Genomic DNA, 14,451 nt, shown 5'->3' on the forward strand with positions numbered 1-14,451 from the left:
ATGGCCAAGGCTTAGCACCTAGTACTCTATTAGTTGTGACATTATAAATCAGAGAGATGACAAAAACGAGGTCAGTTCTCTGGGCTAATTGTGTTTGGCTATTTGTTGAGAACTGTTTGTATAGGAAAAAATGTGTACTTAAATTTACATACCTACTGTACCGAAAAAATAGGAAACTCAAAAGAGCTAAAACTCAGCTGAGCTCCTCCCCTGGTGGTACCATTCAGGCTCCTGTGTGGCAAAGATGCCAGTGACTTTAAAAAAATCCCAGTGGAATGTGTGTAGTTTGCAGGATTCACAGGTCTTGATTTGTTCTTTGTGAGGAAAAGTCACATTGTTAACGCCTAAAACATATGTTTATACACTGCCTACAGTACTGGTGTTCCTCAGGGAACAAAGCAGCTGGAAAAAGCTAAGTGTTGGGGCTACCACTATATTTTTCCTCACTCAGTTGGTTACTAGATACTTATATATCTAATACACTATGTTTGGTTAATTAAGGTTGGACCAGATGATCCTTGAGAGACAGATGATCCAACCTGTATCCTATGATTCTATGAATTTGACCACCGCTATTTGTATAAATATAGCTAACGGCACTGGCCTTGTTACACTGAAAACTACTGACCAGCTAATACCCAGTATATCTAACCTTACAGTTCTCCCAAGGAAATAAAATCCTTACGTAGTCAGTGAAGAGGTACCGAAGTTCAGACAGATATCACCTTCCTTGAAGGTCTTCAGAGCACTCTTACCACTGCATGCCTTCGCACTGTTTCCCATGTGCTTTCTGATATGAAACAGCTTTTTGGTGACCTGCATAGGAATTGTGGGATGAAGTACAACCATTACAACAGTAACTGTACAGCAGCACAGCAAGGAATGTAGCTGTGGGAGGAAAAAATGCTTATCTGTTGAACAGAGGGGACAAGAGGGGGTGTGGAATAAGTAAAGGTCAAATCTGAAATGCAAGATGGGGTTCATTTTTTTAGGTGTTACAAAAACTATGGGAATTAGAGAACAACTGGAAAAAAAGGATGAAAGTGGCTTGACTTGTCAGGTCAAAGCTTTTATTTTACTGCAACCAGTGTGATAAAAGCATGAAAGGTAGGAAAACCAGGAAAATTGTTCATATACAGTACTATTATTGGCATGAAAGCTGTAAGGAATGAACCTCAGTAATTGAGTACCCAAAAGAAAATAAGACTTCCTGCAAATATAATTAATTTAGTACATACTGTTCCTGTCCTCCCCTCTCTCCAGTACAATTTCATGGAAGTTAAACTGAAATTTTGTTGCAGCCTTGGGAACAGCTGATTAGTACAATCCTTGCACCGGAGTCTGAGACACATCAGTGGATATGGGAAATGAGGCATAGGGAGCAGTAGGAGAAGCAAACAGCTTCACTGGAAAGAAGGGGAATCAATTAAAGCAGGATGTCGCAGGTAAACATCAAGCCAGACTGTGGCAGGTTTTATAGTCCTTGTGAGATGCTGGACACCTTTAAGATTTTCTTGATCTCAAAGACTTGAATAATAACATAGTTCAGGGTGGAAAGGACCTCAGAATGGTTCTAATCTGATCTCTGGTTCCAAGAAAGGTCAGATACGAGATCAGGTTACTCAAAGCTTTATCTAGTTTGGTCTTGAAAACCTCCAAGTCTGGGGACTGAAAAACCTCCCTGGACAACTTGTTCCACTGCTTCACTGTCCTCATCTGCACCTTTTATCTCATCTGAGAAATTAATTAATGCTTCCAGCTGCCAAGTATCTCCTGTATCTGTTCGTGCTTCATCCTCATTGACATTGGCACCCTGGAAGTGCTCTTATTCTGCTATAGGGGCCTAACTACCTAAATTTATGTTCTTATTTTTTACAGAGTTCATATTGTATGAGCTGTGGGTATGTGATGAGAATAAAATAGAAGGGAGATGGTGCTGTGCTATAAACTTAAAACCTTTGTCAGGCTATTTTAAAGCATTAACAGAGGGCACTGCGAGTTATGAACAGTCTCACAGCTGGTCTAAATTCTGTAAGTTAAAATGCTCTAGTGTAGAGATTTTAGGAGCTCAGTATGAGCTGAAACATTCTCAACAGTCACGAGAACAAGCATTTAAGTCCCCACGGATGTCTTATGAAAGAAGAGAAGCAGCTGTGCAAGCATTCTGGCCAAAATTATCAACAAAACAGTAACTGACAGTAACTGGAGTAAGTGGCTGTATATTTTGCACCCCAAGAACTGCAGGGAGTAAAAGTGAGAGCAACAGCTGTGAAAGTAATAGTTAGGGAAATAGAAAAGGGCAGCAAGATATTCCAAAATACAGGGCTTTATTCATTCCGAGGTATGCATTTGTGCCTTCTGAGATAGGGGCCAGGGTGCTCACCACCTCAGAAAATTAAAAATCAGCAATGTCATTTGTGTCCCAGACAAAGCAATGATAAATGTTTTTCCCACACCTATGTACAGAGGTGTGGCACTTTGGTCTTTCATCAGATCTCTGCTTGCAGGAAAGCAGCTTGCTAGATAAAGCTCCTGCATAGTAAGAGGCTTTCATAATGCACATGCTAAACACGGCTGGTTTCCCCAGGAGATTTCCTCCAATTAATAATCCTTCCTGTTTGAAGATGGCTTTTCTGGATAAATCTGTAGAGACCACAGTGTGCTCAAGGGCAGAGTGTTGGCACAATCACACCACCCAATAACCCCCCGACAGAATGCAGGACTTTGAGTCAGGATGTTGCAGCTGTTTCAGCACAGAGGTGCTATGCAATGATCTCGGCCAGGAAACGGAGATTGCTTCATCCTAATGCAGAGCTGGGGATGATTTTCAAAAGTACTCAGAGGTGAAGTTTTATTTCACAATAAAACAATAAGTAAATAAACAGATGAAGCAATGGCACCAAAATCAAGCAGGAAGCCTGCTTAATAACTTTTGAGTATAAAGGACTAAAAGTACAGTAAAATAAAATGACGGTAACACATGGAATGAATAAAAATATCCTCAACCTCATCACCTCAACTGCTGAGTTTACCAAAAATATTGAGCCTGCTATTGGATCATGCAGAATGAGGCTGCTCCATAGGCAGTAAGAACTATTTGATCCAAGCACACACTACACTGATGAGAAACAAATAATTAAGAATTAAATAATTAAATGCTGCTAAATCATTTTTCTATATGTGAGGTCATTATTACTTGAAAAAAACCAACCATCTATTCTGCTAATCAGAAACTGACAGAATCTGATAAACCCTTACAAAAAGACCTTCTTACTCCCTAAAGCTATATTATAGACTTACTTTTAAAAATGAATTAGAACAATAATTAAAAGTTAATCATTTTAATGCCTAAGCAGATTCCCCAGAATTTCTCAGTAAAAGCCATTGCAGAAGCAGACTTAAAAGCTTAAACCAATTCCTTTCTGACACCTGCTTATATACACTGAAGCATGAGATTTGGTTCTCCTTGCTCTACCGTACACTATGACTAAAAATATCATTAGTTCCAATAAAATTAATCTACTTAAAACAAAAAGCATTTTAAACTAGGAATTTCTGTGTCATTACCTTTTACTGACAATCTGTGTGCAACATGAGTATTTTCAGTTCCAAATATATTACAACCCCACCACCCATCAGGGCTTGTCTGTTGTAAAATTAAGTTAAAAAGAGGCAACAATCCCTACTATTTGGATACATAATTCAACCATTTATCCACTTCTACCTAATACAATTGTAAATAAATTCTCTCACATGTCAACCATATAGTACCAGTGAAATGTCAGATCATAAAGAGAGTTAATGTCACCACTATTAGCAATCATGCTGCCAATCATCTAGCAAGTATTTCCTGCAGGGCCAGGTACGTAGGCAGAATAGATGGCACAACCTCTCTTTGGACGCTCTACTGGGAAGAAGCTGAATACTACAATGCTTCTCTTTCACCACATCCCCAAATCACTTCCTCATCTACATATTAGAACAGAAAATCTTTACCATCAATATCCTCAGCTTTGACCTCAGCATCAGAATGAGACACACAATTTTGCAATGGCTAGAAACTGATTTGTCTGGTAACCAGAGTCAAATCTTCAGCTTTCTTCATCAACCCTGTGTATGATGCAGCCTTGTCTAGCAAAAATACCTTCAGTTTTGAAAATCTAAAAGCAGCTTGAATAAGAATAAATATCTTTTCAAGATAAAGTGTTGAGGTATATATATTGAAACCCAAATATGTTTATCAAAGTAAATACTAAAACATTCTGTATAGTTTTGGAAGACAGCAGTGTCTGAAAGAAAATAGTAAACTGCAGTGATCTTAGATACATATTTAGGTATGATTCATTACGTGGTTTTTATGTCTGATTCATTACATGCTCCCTTTGCTGCATTTTAATTCACCTGAGTTTAGGTTTTAATGACTTCTCTAAACTCAAGAAAAATATTAGTTGAGTTACCCATGATGATTTATGAATCATTTTCAAAACAGCATCTGGCACTCTTCATCAGGGACTGTAGCGATAGGACAAGGGGCAATGGATTTAAACTTACACAGGGAAGGTTCAGTTTAGGTACAAGGAAGAAGTTCTTTACAGTGAGAGTAGCGAGGCACTGGAAAAGGTTACCCAGAGAAGTGGTAAACGTTCCATCCCCGGCAATGTTCAAGGCCAGATTGGACAGAGCCTTGGGCAACATTGCCTAGTGTGAAGCTCCCAGCCCATGGCAGGGAGGTGGAACCAGATGGTCTTAAGGCCCTTTCCAATGCAAACCATCCTATGATTCTCAGAGGTCATCAAGCCTACAAAAAAAAATTTTATTGGTAGACTGCTATTCTTGTCCTTTAAGGGTGAGTTTATGCCCTAGGATAAGTCTGGCCTTGACCACTACATAGAGCACCAATGATTCTCACATATTCCAGTATCCATAAAACATTTTCCAAATAGTTTCTAGTAGTTTGGCTTTTTATACGTAACGTAGCAACAGAATCTGATCAAATTCAAACTTAATTCAGAACTAGCACAGGTTTCAAAACAAGAGCTTGTTGAAACTTGTGGGCACTTTTCTACAGATTCCTTGTGATTTATATCTGGACTTAATTGAAAATTCACAAAAGCCTAGAACTATTTAAGTAGGGAAGCTTGGTTTACAAACCAAATCAGCATTTTATTGCACCATCATCTCTGCTTTGCTACCTAAAGAGTCTCATCGTCTCTTCTTAGTGTACATTTTAATGCACAGTTCTCAACTTCCAAACTCTTTTCTCCAAGATGCTTCAGCCCTTGCCAATTTTTCCACATTCTTATTTTCTGATTTTCACTAACAATTTCTTAAGCTTTTCTGTCTAAACTTCCAATGACACTAACTTGGAATTTTATTTTTTTTAGAGTTTATCTACAAACTCCTTGTTTCATACCATGCATACATATGAATCACAGATTTCTGAAATTTAAAGAAATGCTACTAACAACATATATTAAATTAAAACATATAGGAAGAATATTTAATACAGCATGCTTATGTACATATACATAAACTTGCACACACTTAAATTTATACAAATGAGACATGAAGTTCCATTAAAGCTAATGAAAACCCTCCAGCAGCATTTTCAAGACCGTGTTGCTTTACTTTCCCTACGGAAAGAATGCAGTCACCCAGATAGTTCTTTATCAGCTAAATCTTGTTCATCTTGCTTTGTAATCAACATTCATTCAATTCAAATTACCTAAAAGAGGAAGGCAGCAGACTTTGGCTTTGCAGGCTGCTATTCATTCACACAAGTAAGATGAAGATCCCAAGTTCATGTTCTTATATATAATGAGATAATGACTTTTACTTCAGTTAAAAATAGCAAGTGTGATTGCAAACTAAAAATAATCAATTTTCTAATTATTACTTAGAACAAGAGATGCTTTTTATTTCCCAGTATCATGTATGAACAAAATTTTCCAATTTTTCAGTCATACAAACATGTATTTTATTCTCCAAGTTGTTAGCTGTTAGCTCCTTTATGAAAAAAATACGGGTACAGCACTAAAGGAGGTAGATTACAGTCTGCAGAAGTCTATTTTAGTGCATGATTGAAAATAAGCATGGCAAAGTCTCCTGGCAACACTTTGTGTAAAGACACAGTAAGCAACCAAGTCTAAGTTACATGCACAGTAACTGAATGCTCAGGCTTTCATTTCTTAACCAACAGTATTTTCCATGGTGCTATGTACTCTTAAGGAGCTGTTGCACTCATTTCAGTAGCAGATAATCCATGTAAGACTGTAATTAGTGAATTTATTTAATAGAAGATTAGAAGTCATTTAAATACTTCAGATAAAAAGTAAAATGCAAAAAGAAGGACTAATGATCATATTCCAGTCATCTTCCTCTGATCTTTGAAAAGATCATGACCTCCTAGTTAATATAATTTTTAGTCAGAGATCTTAACGTCATTTCTGCAGTAGCTGTTTAACTAATAAAGTAAACCTGATAGTTGCAAGGACTGGCTATGAGCAGGTATTTGGCAAATCTGTCTCTACGGCTTTGATTGTGCTGAAAACTGTATAAATACAGTTGTGACAAACTGATCACTTATTCAACAGAGGATTATCACAAAGTTACCACAAACTCTGCTCACCAATAAACCAGGCACAGCCCATGACACTACTGCTCAGGAGCTTGGGAGTGGGTTTATTTTTCCCCACTGTGACAGACACCTCAAGAAGCCTTGCAGTCCAACTGTCAGCATCCTAACTATACTCTTTATGCCTAAGGATTGCTTTAAATTTTGAATTGCCTTCTGAGTTTTGAACACCATTCATAAGAGGATTTTGACCACAGTTACAGACCACAAAATATGAAGTCTGAACACTTCCTCAAGAAGAAGCAGCAGTCTTGTGCATTCTACATACCAATAAACCAGGGACTAAATTATAATCCTGACATTGACATAAACAGCAAGAACTGAGCAGATCGATTTACCACTGTCCCCTATTTAACCTATGTATGGTTCCAACAGCCAGTTTGGGGATTAATTATATGCTATATAATTAATATAATAATTATAACGTGCTATAAACACACGTTATTACTGTAATGTAACTTCTTTTGGAGATTGTTACTGAAAGAAAATGTGGCTTGCTTTTCCTTCTTACCGTGCAGTTGTGCTAGAAAACTCTAGCTCTCCTAGTCTAGTAAGTGAAAAAGCAAAGAAACAATTCCACCTCTAACAACTGAGAAACAAGTTCCAAAGAGATATTGTTACACACTGCACTTTCTCTACTCTAAGGGGGTACACACCCAACTCCTTGACCAGCAAACAATAAGAGACCAATCCAGCTCATTGTGTTAAATACATTGAGCATGATTTCATACGAACAAAAGAAATTCTTCCACATACCTTTCTTAATGTAATAAGCATTTGAAACAAACTGTTTTTTCTTGTTTCTGCTTCTTTGCATGTTCTTTCCTGTGCTTTATTTATCAAATATAGATGGAGATAGCTCCTAGAGCTAGAGGGACCTTTGATCTGACTTCATGCAGCCACTTGTGTTATTTTATATTCTAACCTACTTTTTACACACACACACACACACACACACACACACACGCACACACAGAGTGCCATGTATCAGAACAGAATATTCATTGTACCAATTTGGTCCTGTAATTCAGATATAAGTATACTGACACAGTTTTGTAACTGAGATAACATTATTGACCATTTTTGGTGCACTACAAGGAAAAGCCATATCCATATACACATAGACCACACTAGAAAAATCTACCATATTCCTCAAGTACATATTCTCAGCTTCCATACCAATGACTGAAATTCATCATCTCCCTGATAATCACTTTTCAACTTTTCTTTGAGGATGGAAATCAGCTAAGAAGTCTAAGATGACACAAAAAGTGGAAAAACAGTTGCCAGAGAGAACTTTCATCCTTTTGGACTAGAACAATTCTAGATTTGTATGTTCCTTCATTACAATTCATTGTCATGCCTCTTTTTTCATTCTGCGCTGGATACAATCAAATGTAGTCACATCTTGCTCACATTACTTTCAATTCTACAAGAAAGTAGCTCCACAGTTTAATTTCCTATGCTACTACTGCTAGGCCACTATAAATTTTCCTCCTTTATGCCCATGTAAACTGATATCGATATCACTGTCACCTTCTACCTACTGAGACTGTAAGCAAAATTTGGCAAAGATACATTCTAAATTCACTATGCTTATTTCTGACTCCCCACTGCTAACCAAGATTACTACTACTTCCATCTGCCAAGTTCCACTGATACTTTCTTAGAGTTTTTAAAAGACTTTAAATAAGATGACATCCATAGTCATGCACAGGATGCAACAACTTGCAACTAACAAATTTTGTCTTTCTTCAGGTGTTATGTCAAAATGACAAATGGGAGATGCTTTTGTCCTGTGATATTCCAAAACATACATGTCAGGAGATCTATTCTGCTGCCCTATGTGAATTTGATCAGAGTATTTTCCTTTCAGTTACTGAGATGAAGTGTCTTACCTGCCAAGCAAGCATGATGGTTTAAAAGTTAACATAAAAACTGTGAAAAAAATAAAATAGATAAAAATTCACCATTCAATGAAGGAATTTATTTTTTTTATACAGACTAGTTTTCTGACTGTGACTTCATAAAGCAAAAATAGCTTTATTTTAAATACGGAAATAGTCATTTAAACATGGAAGTAGCAATGCTCATGGGTAGAACACATGAAGAAAAACCAGGACCTCAAAGTTCTGTTCATCACTCTGCCAACTCACACAATTTTGACTTAAATATTCTCTCTGTATTTACCCATCCGCGTAAGGTATTTTGACTTCTACAGACCCTTAAAGCATTCAGAGCATTCAGTATCATAGTCATCATAAAATGATGGTGAACAAGTACACTTCAAGACTGAAAGCTCTAGTAATTTTTCAGTTATTTTGGTCCCAGGTTGTTTTGCAGTGTGTGCAGAGCTTCTAGCAGAGAGGAAAAAAGAAGAGGGAACAAAAAAAAAAAAAGCTAGAGACAATGGATAAATGGGAAGCCCTTAGTATAGCCTAAGATAAAAAAGAGCAAGTATAAAAATATGTGAAGCTAAGCAAACTGTGATAACATGGCCTCTGGCACAGTACAATTTGAAAACTTCTCATGCAACTCAAAACTTGGAAAACCTGTATTTTCTCTCCTCACTGTCCCAGCAGCTAAATTTGCCCACTAGTAAGCAGTAATCCCAAATATCTGTAACAGTGAGAAAGAAGGGACAAAAAGCACTTGAGAGCAACACTCTTACAAAACAATTTAGGTAAGATCCTAATCCAGCTGGGCATCTTAGGACAAACAGCCTTACCTTTACTCTTGCCTCAGAATACTCCAAAGGCTTCAGGCATTTCCCCCTTTCTCCAACCTACTCAGACATGTTCTGGCCTGCACAAGCTCACACTTGGGCAGGTCCATTTTGTGCTGATGGGAAGATGCTTTATGGGACTGTAACCTATCTCAGCTGAAATGACCAAGTCCCTGATTCTAGGAGACTTGTATTAGAGTAACACAAGCAGGCTGCTACTTCCATATCTGCAGCCCATCCTGCTCAGGCCTGCCTAATCCTTCAAAGCAATCTGATCTCTGTGTTTTATCTCCAAGAAAATATTAGTTGTATATAATCTTAAACACAGTACTTACTGTCAGAGGTACTCCCAATAAGAAATAGAAGCAAGCACCTAATTATCCTTCTACCCTTCTCCAGGCTTCCCAGCTTAGCTCACAAAAAGCAGCCTTGCTGGGTAGGCTGACTTCAAATGTACTTGGTGCAGTTCTCTTCTACTTTTCTCACCAAACAGAAATATTAGCACTGATTTTGCATCAAGATGCCCTGATCCAAGGTAACACAAATAAGGCATAGGTGCTTCTGTGTTCACAAGCAGTTCTAAGCCATGCATAGTTCGGCTCCTTAGCAGCATCAATGGAAGAGCTTCCAGTATCTGGCCACCAGGCTTCAGCTTCATACTACAAAACAAAATATTTGTGGCTGTAAGACAAAGCACTTGATTTTTAAGATCCCTGAATATTCACTGCTGAAAATGTATATCTGGAAATCTGATCCCCTATTCAAATTAGACTGTTACTATAGTAAACCTGTGTGTTGGTTACTCAAAGCATATAAGGAACTGTTGTGCCTAGCTATGAACTCTCTGTAAGAAACTACATAAACAAGAGACAAAACCAAATATTTTAGTTCTAGCTTTCTAAGTCAAACTGCCACTCACATGAACTTCTCAACTCTCTTTAAACTCCAGCAAAGTGCGTAACAAGGTATTCTGCATGAAGAAGGAAAGATTATGAGAATTAAAGGTCAGAATGTGTAACAGCCTGGAGAAACAGGCTGTCGCAACAGAACACCTGGAGAAAGGACCTTGTATTCATTACTTTAGTTTTACACTAAAGAGCACAGGTTGGACTTGTAAAAGTCAATTTTAGATCCTTTTTTTATTTAAATCATCAGACGAAAGAGTACACTGGGTGTATTTTACAAACAAGCTGCTTAGTCCAGCACTTTTAGCTTTCAGGAATGCACTCAGATTGTAAAAACTAATGATAGACTGATGCAATGGACATTTTCAGCTATTTATTTTCATAACAGCCTTAAAATCTGAAAATGATGAAACTGTTTTTAATTAGAAAATTAAGATTTTTATGCATCTGACCTATGCAGAAGTTTTGTACAAAGGAGTTCTCAGATTGCTTTACCAGTTTATCAAAGGTAAATACTGAAAAAAATGACTGTCCTTCAAGTCTATAAAGGTACTCACAGACTTCTTGTTTTGTTTGTAGTAATGGGACGTTTAAAGTAGAATGATTAGAGGGTTTTCAAGGTTTCTTGTGCAATTGATAATCTAGATACTTAACCTAAGAAAACAAACCATTACTTTACCTAGATTCTGGTACATAGATCCAGATCCCCGGTTGTGTAAACTCGCTTTACTTCTTTCAAATCCTAATGTCTCAATCAAATTGCAGAAGAATTACCATTGAAAAAAACAAACAACCAACCAAACAAACAAAAAAAAACCTAAAACCAACAAAAAAACCCCACTAACTTCAACAACTCAAATTTTCTTAGACCAGTATAAGTCACTAAAATAAAGGTTCAACTGAGGAGTTAATGTAGAGATTGTTACACCTCAGAATTTACTCACATGGATTCTGATGTTATATCCGAATACAAAATAATTCAGAATCAGAACTGAAAATGTTCCAAAAAAGCCCCACCAAAACCAAAAAGCCTTTGACCATGTTCTCCCCTTCTAGAGACCTCATCTACCTGTCTTATACCCCAGGCTCCACTTTAACTAGCTCTGAATTTACCTAACAGCACAGTTTCAGCTTGCTCTCTTGTGGCCAACATGAGAGCTACAATTCTCCCAGCACTGATGTTCCATGGACCATCATGAGTGGTTCTTCTAAAGCATTAGAAGCTTCCTCAGCTAACAGACACAGCTGAACCTACTAAATGACTCAAGTTTCAACTCATAATCAAGTTATTGTGGCTTACCAACGACGACGTTACCAAGCATCAGCTTAGCTACAGAACTGAGGACATGCAGATTTCTAGCCCCCAGCAAAGCATGGTAACTTGGCACATTTGGGCCATAAACACATTATCAATATACTTCTCACATCTGTAAAATGACACATTTTACAAATGTAAAATGTACTGCCAACATCTTGAAAAGAGGTTTTCAGAAGGACGGCCTAACATTTCCAGCATGCTTTTCTTTCTGTCAGATCTTGGGCTTGGTTATTGAGGATATTGGTTTGGTCTTGTGTCTGCAAACAGCTGATGGCAACTTCAAATATTTTCCAGCATCAATATCTACTTGCCCGGTTTGTAACTGTTCACATTGTTTGTTGGATATTGTGTTATTTTGTGTATTTTTAAAGACCACAGATGCTGAAATATTCTTTGCTACTTTATTAACATTGTGTCAGGCATTATTAACCTCCCATAGCGTTACCCTAGAAACAGTTCAGGTTGACCAGAGATGTATCACTAAACTACATCGCCCACTCAGTGCCAGATGAGCTCCTGAGTCACCTCACCACTTCTCATGAAGAACAGTGCAAGCACATGGCAAACAACAGAACTACAGAAGCCCTGAAATAAGGTTGAATTAAGATGCCACAGCTCTGCACAGGCAGATAAACGGTGTGGGCCTTTTCCTTTGTAGAGTTTTAAACACAGGAATGACTATAATTTCAGCAGTAATCACATTGCAGGAATCCATTCATTTTAATATGACTTATCAAAAAGCACATTACATATCAGTAGAAGAATCAGCAATTCACGGTAAGACTAGAAGCTGAACACATTCCACATTTGCTACTATGCCTCAAGACCATTATTATAACTCTTATGAATCAACAGATGAAACATTCTCAGGAGCAGGGTGATGAATTAAACATTAACTGCATTTATTACTGAACATGGAAAGGATCATCAGTAAAGAAATTATTCTCTGAGTACTGGGTTACTCTATCTGCAACCTTTGTAACATAGCGGCAGCAGATAAAACACCCAGGCAGCAGAAGGTTGGAAGGTACTCAGATTAGATAAATTACTCTGCAGAACAAGAGTGTGAAACTAGAAAGCACCCTGAGCAGTAGCATCAGAACTCTTGTATGTAATGCTGGCATGTCTATTTCTAACAGAATTGGAAGACAAGTTCCAGAGCCTTTCCAACCCCTACAGTTGATCAACTTCAGCTGATCTGCTTTGGGACTGCCAGAAGCACATCTGGAAGTGAAGCACACTGGTATACTGGAGAAAGCTGGGTCAACCACCTAACCAGTTCCACCACACAATTCCACAGGCAGCCAAGGCAATGCAAGGGTGGAAGCAGCAGCGTGTGGTCAAAGGTGGAGGGAAGAACAAGACTGACCTTTTATGAAACTGGAGCCTCAGTTTCTCTTTGTTTTATCTTCTAAAGGCAAAGAAGCATAATATCTGCAGGTTATCTGTATTATTAAATATCCTTATAGCCAAATTGTCTTTTTTTTTTTTTTTAATGTTTCTACTAGGAGCCAAATCCCTCATCCTCCCTATACCCTGTGCCAAAAATTCCAATTAACAACATGGACATTCCAATCAAGCTCATGTATTCCACAAAAACAAGGTGTAACCTTACTCACAAGCTCTGTGTACCTAACACATATGATGATGGGAGCCACAAATCACAAAGCATCAAAGGACAACACACCCACTTCACTTATTAAAGCAGCAAATACTTGAAACAATTCATGAAGATTTGCACAATATTTGCAGTGAAGTCAGTAGCACACGGACCTGTAGCATTTTGAAATTTTTATCCCAACTGAGCTACTGGTAGCAGCCTGTAAGTTTGGAATGACTCTTGAGTCTTTAAAGTATTACATAATATTTAAAAACCTCACTTGGAGTATTGTATGCAGTTCTGGTGTCCTCAACATAAAAAGGACATGGAACTGTTGGAACAAGTCCAGAGGAGGGCCACGAGGATGATCAGGAGACTAAGGCACCTCCCACATGAAGACAGGCAGAGAAAGTTGGGGCTGTTCAGCCTGGAGAAGAGAAGGCTGTGTGGAGACCTCATAGCAGCCTTCCAGTATCTGAAGGGGGGCTACAGGGATGCTGGGGAGGGACTCTTCATTAGGGACTGCAGTGACAGGACAAGGGGTAACAGGTTAAAACTTAAACAGGGGAAGTTTAGATTGGATATAAGGAAGAAATTCTTTACCGTGAGGGTGGTGAGACACTGGAATGGGTTGCCCAGGGAAGCTGTGAATGCTCCATCCCCGGTGGTGGTCAGGGCCAGGTTGGACAGAGCCTTGGGTGACACGGCTTAGTGTGAGGTGTCCCTGCCCATGGCAGGGGGGTTGGAACTTGATGATCTTAAGGTCCTTTCCAACCCTAAATATTCTACAATTCTAAGAGGGATTCCTACATCAGTCTTAATGAAACTCCCCACTCATACTCACTAATAAATACGTGGTATCTTCTCCATTAGTATCAGCAAGCTTTCAGAGGTAGACTGTACATTCACCCATTAACTCAGTGATCAGAAAATGCAACTGCTTTCATAACTAAATCAAACTCTTAATATTTTGTTCTTCATTGGTGCTACTGGGAAGCATCTTCAAAACCTAAATATCACAGTACCTGGCTCTAGCATTTATCAGCCTAAATTTATGTATGATACCAAATGAGGGTAATGTCATTTGTCCTTCTGCTATCATCACCCTCCTGACACTTAGCCAACTTCTTCGTTATGTATTTATGAAGGCAGGTGCATTGCTGCAATTACCTATAGTAGAACGAAAGAGATGGCAATATTAAGACCATCCTATGAAAGAGGAAAACTTATCATCTGTAAATATATACCTTGTATCTCCTCCAGATTACC

The sequence above is a fragment of the Neopsephotus bourkii genome, unplaced genomic scaffold (genome assembly GCF_033783945.1).
Source record: "Neopsephotus bourkii isolate Nb327-2 ecotype Australia unplaced genomic scaffold, CSIRO-AGI_Nbou_v1 NB_196, whole genome shotgun sequence".
In the NCBI taxonomy this organism is placed as follows: domain Eukaryota; kingdom Metazoa; phylum Chordata; class Aves; order Psittaciformes; family Psittacidae; genus Neopsephotus; species Neopsephotus bourkii.